General features: G+C 43.7%; 1 pseudogene; it reads right to left on the bottom strand.

The window, feature by feature from the left end:
* Positions 1-105: 105 nt before the first annotated feature.
* On the bottom strand, positions 106-7,782 carry LOC123460233 (annotated as a pseudogene).
* Between the last annotated feature and the right edge of the window lie 489 nt (positions 7,783-8,271).

Raw genomic sequence — 8,271 nt, 5'->3', positions numbered from 1 at the left:
ATCACTGCCCTTCCCGCTTGAGCCTCTCGCCAGCCTTGACTGTGATGTGATTTCACGGCTTCTGTGGTTCAATTCCCAGGCCACTATCAAAAGGGAAATGAAGTGTTATTTGGCCTTCTTCTTGACATGCCCAGAGCAAACTCGAGCAGTAGCTATTTGTGAAAGCATCCAGAATTAGTGGACCAGCACTAATACCTATCAGGACACTTGGATAAAAACAAGTTTGAGAGCAGAGAAGACCTGGCCAGCAGGAGGAAGGGCCTGTGGTAATATCTGTCCTCAGGGAGAGGTTTCTCCACTCAGGAGGCAGCGTCTAACCCCAACTCACACCTGTGTGGTCTGGGCTTTCTAAGTTCTTCAAGAGCTTTGCTTTATCCTGTTCTGCTAGCCAGCAGAATCCACCTAGCACCAGACATGAAATTCTCACCGCAGACTTGAAAGCTGAAGGGCGGAACACCCAAAGTTTCTAAGATCTATTTCTTCTCTTTACTACTCTTGTACAATGGACCAAAAATAAGAGGAAGCGTGGGGAAGAACGATTGCGCTCCCCCAAAACAAAGGGGAAAAGCAGCAGGAGAAGCACCATGGAAAGGGGAAGGGGAGACTAGATTATGTAGTCAGAGCTTTAGAAAACAGAATCCCGTTTTCATTATCACCCCGTTCTAGAGCTGATTTCCTTCTGTGTAACTCAAACCTGCAAAGTACTATCATTTTCCAAGTCTTTACCCTCTATGAAATCAGTCTGTATGATGGAATCCACTAACAACACGCACGCAGAAAGGGAATTCAGTAATTGGCACAGGGCTCTGAAACCCAGAGCATGGGTTCATAATCCACAACGATCTGAATGTGAGAAGTGCAAGAGAGAGCCGGGCATGGTGGCACATGCCTTTAATCCTAGCAGGAACGCACACTTTGTAAAAAAGTCTTTAAAGTTTTTTTAAATGTATGTATGAATATATATATATATATATATATATATACAAATTCTATACTTATAGACAACAAACCATGGTCTTTTTCTCTCCTCCCTCACTTCCTCATAACTCTGCTCTCCATCATATCCCCTCCCTCTCTCTCTGTTAGTCTCTCTTTTAATTTGATGTCATCATCTTTTTTTCCTATTATGAAGGTCGTGTATGGGTATTGCTAGGCGCTGCGAGGTCATGGATAGCAAGGCCAAATTCTGTCCGGACAGTTGTATGTAAGGAGTGGTACCCTTCCTTTGGCTCTTACATCCTTTCAGCCACCTCTTCTGCATTGGACCCTGAGCCTTGGAGGGTGTGAGATGTTTCAGTGTTGGACACTCTTCCGTCCCTTCTTCTCAGCACTATGCTGCCTTTTGGGTCATCTCAGTGGTCAACACCATCTGAAAAGAGAAGCTTCTCTAACCAGAAGTGAGAGTAGCATTAACATATGAATAAAAACTTTAAGTGTAGCCGGGCGTGGTGGCGCACGCCTTTAATCCCAGCACTAGGGAGGCAGAGGTAGGAGGGTCACCATGAGTTCAAGGCCACCCTGAGACTACAGAGTTAATTCCAGGTCAGCCTGGGCCAGAGTGAGACCCTACCTCGAAAAAAACAAAACAAAACAAAAAACCCATTAAGTGTAGTGCTTTCAGGGTAATTTGGTGAGAGTAATATGCATTTATCCAGACAAGAGCAGGCTTTATATGCCTAAGGCTCATGACATCCCCTGCCATAGGCTTTTCATTAGTTTTTCAGTACCCAGCATATATTCCCTTCCATAGAGCGGGGCCTTTAGTCCAATTAGGAGCAGTTGGTTTCCCCCAGAGCAGACATGCCACTATTGTACTCGTTTGGTCATTTGGCCTGTCTGGCCAAACTTGAGGCTTCCAGTGTCCACTGTTTCCACCACTGATGACTTCTGTCTCCCATAAGGCTGCATACAGTGCAGCTCTCTCCAGCTTTCAGTTGGCTGGGCTACAGGGAGAAGGTTTTCTGCTCAGCACCAGCTTGATTTCTCAGTGACTTTGCTGCTCAGGCATATGAAGTCTTCAGCAATAGGGTCTTACCATCTCATCTTTCTCCTGGGAAATCAAGGGCTTTGGCAATAGCCTATAATGTTTTGGAGGCAACAGGGACCTCCCTAGCCAACAACTCACTGGAAGGTAGGGTCTCACTCTAGCCAAGGCTGACCTGGAATTCACTATATAGTCTATATATAGTGATTATATATGTTATAGTCTCAGGCTGGTCTTGAACTCATGGTGATCGTCCTGCCTCTGCCTCCCAAGTAGTGGGATTCAAGGTTTGTGCCACTATGCCTGGCTAAGTTATTTTTTAAAAAACATTTTGTTGACAACTTCCATAAATATAGACAAGATCCCATGATTATAAAAGCCTCTTCAATGTCTTTCAGACCCTTCTCCTCCCACATGACCTTGATGCTGAAGTTGATATGACAATCTGTACCACTCCAGTTCCCAAAAATAGACGTAGGGTCAAAGGTTTCTATAAAAGTCATCACATGCACTATGCAAAATGAAGTGGGCCACTAACAGATGAGCTCCCATGTGGATTCCTTCCCAGAATCTCACTTGGAATTCCCACTGGGCAGGCATAACATTGGCATTCACTTCTGTAATCTTGACTCTCGAACACAATCAGGTTGGGTAGTGACCCTCCATGAAATCCATGCCGTAGGCTTTGTCTGCGCCCACACCACAGTAAATGCAGACCTCGGGGCCCAGGGAAGCCATTGGAAGGCCAGCAGAGGGGTGTCCATCTGTCTCCATGAGAGTGTATTCTTGCTCCATTCTGAACCAGGGGTGGTGGTTGCCCACCATGTCCATTATCCGTTTACAGGTATGCCTCAAATTTGTCTCTGCAGGCTTCCAGTTCTACCTGAAAGCTTCATAGAACACCAGCTTTTTGGAGTCCTTGCAGAAAGGGAGCCAAAACATGGCGACATGGGGGAGGCCCATGTCTCTGTTGGGACCTTTAGACTGAAAAGTGCTACAGCCATCGCAGCTCCACTCAGGTGACACTTCTCCACATTTGCCTCATGGTCCTGGGTGCAGGGCTTGCAGTGTAGCCCTCCTCCAGAACCATCAATCCAGAGACTAGATGGTCTGCAGATTCCAACCCCGAGATAGGGGCATGGGTATTTGCTTGATGCCTTGGTTGAAGTGAGAACTTGCTGAGGTGGCCCTGGTGGGAGGTGTTCTGGGCAGTGGGATGATGGGCAGAAAGAGAGAGAGAGAGAGAAAGAGAGAGAGAGAGAGAGAGAGAGAGAGAGAGAGGTGGAGAATCAGTGTGCAGCTCAGACACTCTCTTCTCCCATTCTCAGCTTTCTTCTCTCTTCTTATGTATAATCATGCTTATTAGGAAGAGTCCAACCAAGCTACAGAAACCACTTACACAGGGGGAAGTATTGTAAAGAACTATTAAAATACAGCATCAGGGTAACTAAGGCCTTTAAATGAAAATACCAAAAACCCAGTGGCTGAGGAAGAATGTCTAAGGAAGGAAGAACGCAAGGAGGACCCCTCCTTCAGACAGGTCAGTTCAGGCAAGGGAAGATGTCTGCAGCTCCATTGGATGGCAGAGTTTTCTGGGTCCCCAGGCCAAGTTGTGGGTGGGTAGGGAACAAACCACTATAGGGCGGGCTCACAACTGGGACATCAAGAACCAGCTTGTTGGCAAGACATCTGGAGGCCTGGGGTGAGAGGTGACCCTGGTGGAAGGACTGGTGCACTGTGGTCACTGACTAGGGGAAGGCTGAGTGGCGTTGGAGGGACTTGCGTGCTCTGGGGGGTGTGGCTGGCAAGGATGCTGAAGCCAAAGTGAGACAGAAGGAGACATGAGACCTTCACCTATACTGACAAGTTTAGGATTATGCTTGCCACAAAGAGAAAATGCTTACAGGGTCCAGTCCACTGAGGCAGAGGAGGTCATGGAGGCAGAGCTGGAGCAGGGATGCTTTGCCAATGAGATCACTACATAGATCACAGGGACAAGGCTCTTGCTGCATAGCCTAGGCTGGCTTTGAACTCTCATTCTCCCTGCCTTAGCATTTGGAACGCACGGGTTACAGGTAGGTGCCACCATGCCTGGTGAATCATAGTATTTAAAACCAATATCTAGTGTTAGGACATTGAGGTCATGTCTTATTTCTAGCTATTATAAACAGTACTGTACTACTATTCTAGTAGAGAATCTTTGTTATGTGCTTATTTCCTTAGAAATATATATATTTCTATATATATATATATATATGGAGTAATTTTTATGCATGCTCTGAAGTTTTCTTCCAGAAAGATAATAGTGTATCTGAAAGCAACAAGTCTTGGTATAATTCCTGCATTTCATTATTTTAATGTGTACTAGTTTTTTTTAAAAATATGCTAATTAAATGAATTTTACGATGGTAATGAAATGGTCTTAGAGAAAACAATTCTTGTAACAACATTTCATAATGAGTGATACCAAAGAATTGTTTAAAATGATAATGAAGTGGCTATTAGTATAGTACCAAAGAAAGAGATGCTTAGAACTTACAAATGAAGACCTTGATTATTCCAAACATAAATTTCAAACTATAAACACAGAACTCATTGTAATAGACCATTTTTGTGTTTTACAAGGGAGAGACAAAAATTTAATAGTCTACTTCTAACGGGTTGTCTTTTTTTAAAAAAATGACTAATAATTAGATTTACTCTTCACCCAGAAAAAAAAAATGTAGTGAAAAAAGACCTAGAAAGAAAAGCACTATGAAATGAGGAAGGGAGAGAGACTATAAGAGACTGAGAAAGATGAGGCAGGGGCTGAGTTAGATATGGTACATTGGTGGGGTACTGGTTTCATATGCATGAAGCAGAAAATAGTGAAAACTCAAATGAAAGAAAATTGGAAGGAAAGATAAATAGAAGAAGGGAAAAGGAACGTTTTTTTAAAGCAAACTCCACCTCCAGAATGGTACTATTTGGTGGGCTCGAGATCAAAACATTCTTAAGTACTAGGAACACACAACTTGAGAACAGACCTCCTTCCAGGAAATATCCCTTAATTGCCCAGTTCACGAGAGAAGCAGACACTGATGTGGTTAGGTCCTGTCACGGAGGAGAAATAGCAGTGCCCGCCCTTCCGCACCTCTACACAGTCCCCAGGGCTTCCGTGTGCCATAAAATGCCCAAAATAAATGTTGTAAGTATTTCAACTAAGACTTGGAGTCGACCCACTGAGCATCTCCACCTGAGGCGGTGGAGTTACCTGCTGACAGGTTAGTCATAGCAACATGGAGTCTCACCTGACGACATATGAGTCTGCTTGAGGCAAGAGGCAACATTCAAAGTCAAAGTGACCAATCCACACATATAGTCATGGTAGAATGTTCTTTAACTCCGTCGATTCATTCTGTTAGAAAGGGTACAGCAAAGGCCATGGGAAATGTTAGAAGAGTCCCTACCCTGTCTGGGCTGTCCTGAGGGTGTGATAATTGTGGGAACCTATGCCTTGCAGGAGCTGCATTGAGTAGAGTAAATGTCAGACTGGAAAGCTCAGTGGTCTGGGCAGTCACACTCCTCTATTCTTTTGATAGAATGAAACCCGTTGGTATTCCTCTACTATTTTCCCTCATCTGTTTGGAAGCTGGCAAACTGATTTGATAAAACAGTGATAGATTTGTCAGATTAAGATAGTAATTTACTTCCATTAACTTGAGGGACACCAGTGTCTCACAGTGAGAAGAAATATGGCTACCCTGGTGGGACACATTTAAATTCATTAGATTTTCCGGCTTTTATCCAAGACACCAAGATTTTTTTCTTTCTCCTCAGCCAATAAATCCTTTCAGTTTTTACTTCAAATGGCACTAAACAAGCACTCATCAATTTATATTTTAACAATATCCAGTTGGATTAATCTGTTTAATTAGCAGTGGGTTGATGCTTTCTTGGCCCACTGCAAGTCCAGTTACCAAAATAAAAGAAAAGCATGGAAAGCGGCTGTTTGAAAAAAAAAAAAAAAAAAGCCTCCTACAAGTGCAGGGAACAAGGACAGACATTCTCCCAACAAATGTTAACCCAGGCAAAAAAAAATTTGAATATACACAAAAGATTAAATTAACAATAGATGAATGGCAAATGAGAAAGCGGCCCGTGACCAGACGTTCTCAGAAGCCAACCTTTAACAATATGGATTATTTCGGATAATTCATGGTTTGCCACTCTTTATTCTTTGTCTCCTCTGTAATATCCAGGGCACATCTTAGACAGATAATTAGGGCATTATCATATTCCTTAACTAAGTCGGACAAATTGCACTGTGCTTTGTGGTAAACCAACCTAGGGTTCTATCATTAGCATCGTCTAATTGTTCCAAATAAAGTCCTTGCTTTTTTTTTTTTTTTTTTTAATTTCATCAACTTTGTCAATACTCTGACAAGAATGGCCATTGCTTTTCTAGAGGGTTTCTTGAATATACTAGCCACTAGGTAATCTTACAGTTAATATGGGCCGTGGCATGGTAAAATGTAAGACAATGTAAAGGTCAAAAACATGTTTCTATTATTAAAAAAATGAATGATAATGACATAATTTTTTTCCAGCTCATCAGGCTTTTTGCTAAGTGCCTCTGTTCCTGCCAGATCAGTAATGTCTAACAAAGGGGTGCTTTCTTCAGCTTGCTTCATTAGCCTGCCCTGTCGGACCTCACCTCCAGACCTTTCACTAATCTGTTGGCCAGCTCAATAGTCCAGATCATTCTATTCACTTCTTCCTAACAGTGGACTGTCTCAGCTGTAGCCCTCCCCGAGGCTGGTGGCCTCAGGCCTCAGCAGCCAGGTTCGTGTCTAGTGCCTTTAAATAAAAACAGTGAGAGACAACTTTGGACCTTGTCAGAACAACTAAAAAAAAAAAAAAATTGCCACTGACTTATTTTATATTGCAGAAAGTTAAATTATACCGTGTGCCCAGAAGTAAACAACTGCGTCAGGAGACTGTGCCAATTCACACAATGAGAAGGTGCAATAGGGAAAATGGAAGAAAAGGATCTTCGACAGTTTATGTAATTTTCGTTGTTTGTTCAAAACAGCACCAAAGGGGGAAGAAAAAAAAAAAAGAGAGAGAGAACACACTGACAAATTCAAAATCCCAGGGGGAAATGGAGAATGCCATTTTCCCAGACAAATTACTTGAAGTCATGAAGATTTAATACAATTGATTCCTGTGCACTATTAGTGCCAATGACACACTTAATACAAGCGGTCCCCAAACATTTTGCATTGAGAGCTGATGGCAAGAGAAAGCCTAGGGGAAGCGTTTAGAGTGAGATTTGAAGAGCTGGGCTGAATCAGTTGCTCAGAGGGGAGGGACCCCGGGTGGGAAGCAGGGGCCACAGCCAGCTGGGATCAAACTTCCAGCTGCGGCTATAATGGGGAATTGGGAAGCCAAGGAGATTGGTGGGGAGGGGTGCTCACGGAGCTGGCTGCAATGAAAGGATAAACGGAAGGAATGGGTAGAAAATGAAGGCCGTTTGCAGACGTATTCCAGACTTAGCTGTTTCTTTGGGGGAGGCATGAGTTGGGGGGGGGCTGCGGAGAGAGATGTGGAAGGCAGGCTCCAGAAACATCATGAGAGAATTGTTGATCAGGCAGCAAGAGGGCGCGGTTTTCTTTTTCGACAAGTCATCTGCTCATGTGATGCTCATAAAGACCTTCTGTGAAGAAGGAAGCTGTGCTCAAAGCACACGTTGACGTGGCCTTGGCCGACCCAGTGCCATATAGCCTCTTGCTCATGATGTATTTATGGAAGAACATTCGCGCTAGGATAATTAGATATATGACTGATGTGAGACTCTCAAAGTCCCTTTGGGGACTACTGAGCCAGTATCAATCGTAGGAAACTGAGGCCACGTGACTGACAGGAAATGGGAAATGACTGGGGTGCCGCATTTAGGAGAAAGCCCTTCTGGAGCTTATGGAATTATTTCCCGGCTACCACTTGACATTCCTCAAGCCAGTCAAGCCATCCTCTTCCTCTCCCTCGTCCGTCTGGGTATTTTACAGTCTCTCTTCTTTGCAAACAGTCACATCTCATTGCACTGAGGTAGCACAGTAGGCGAGGTCAAGCTATTCTCTGAGAAGAACATTACCTTTTCTCTTTCTAGAACTTTCTGATTAAATAATCCATTGGACAAATGGCTGCTGTGTTAGTTTGCTAAGGCTGTTGTAGCAAGTGTCACCACACAGAGGCTTGTATAGCAGAATCCCTTGGCTCTGGAGTGATAGACACCAATATAAAAAGTT

This window comes from Jaculus jaculus, chromosome 4, assembly GCF_020740685.1.
Source record: "Jaculus jaculus isolate mJacJac1 chromosome 4, mJacJac1.mat.Y.cur, whole genome shotgun sequence".
Lineage (NCBI taxonomy): Eukaryota > Metazoa > Chordata > Mammalia > Rodentia > Dipodidae > Jaculus > Jaculus jaculus.
The sequence above is the reverse complement of the archived record's forward strand: the minus strand, read 5'-3'. Positions and strand labels throughout refer to the sequence as shown.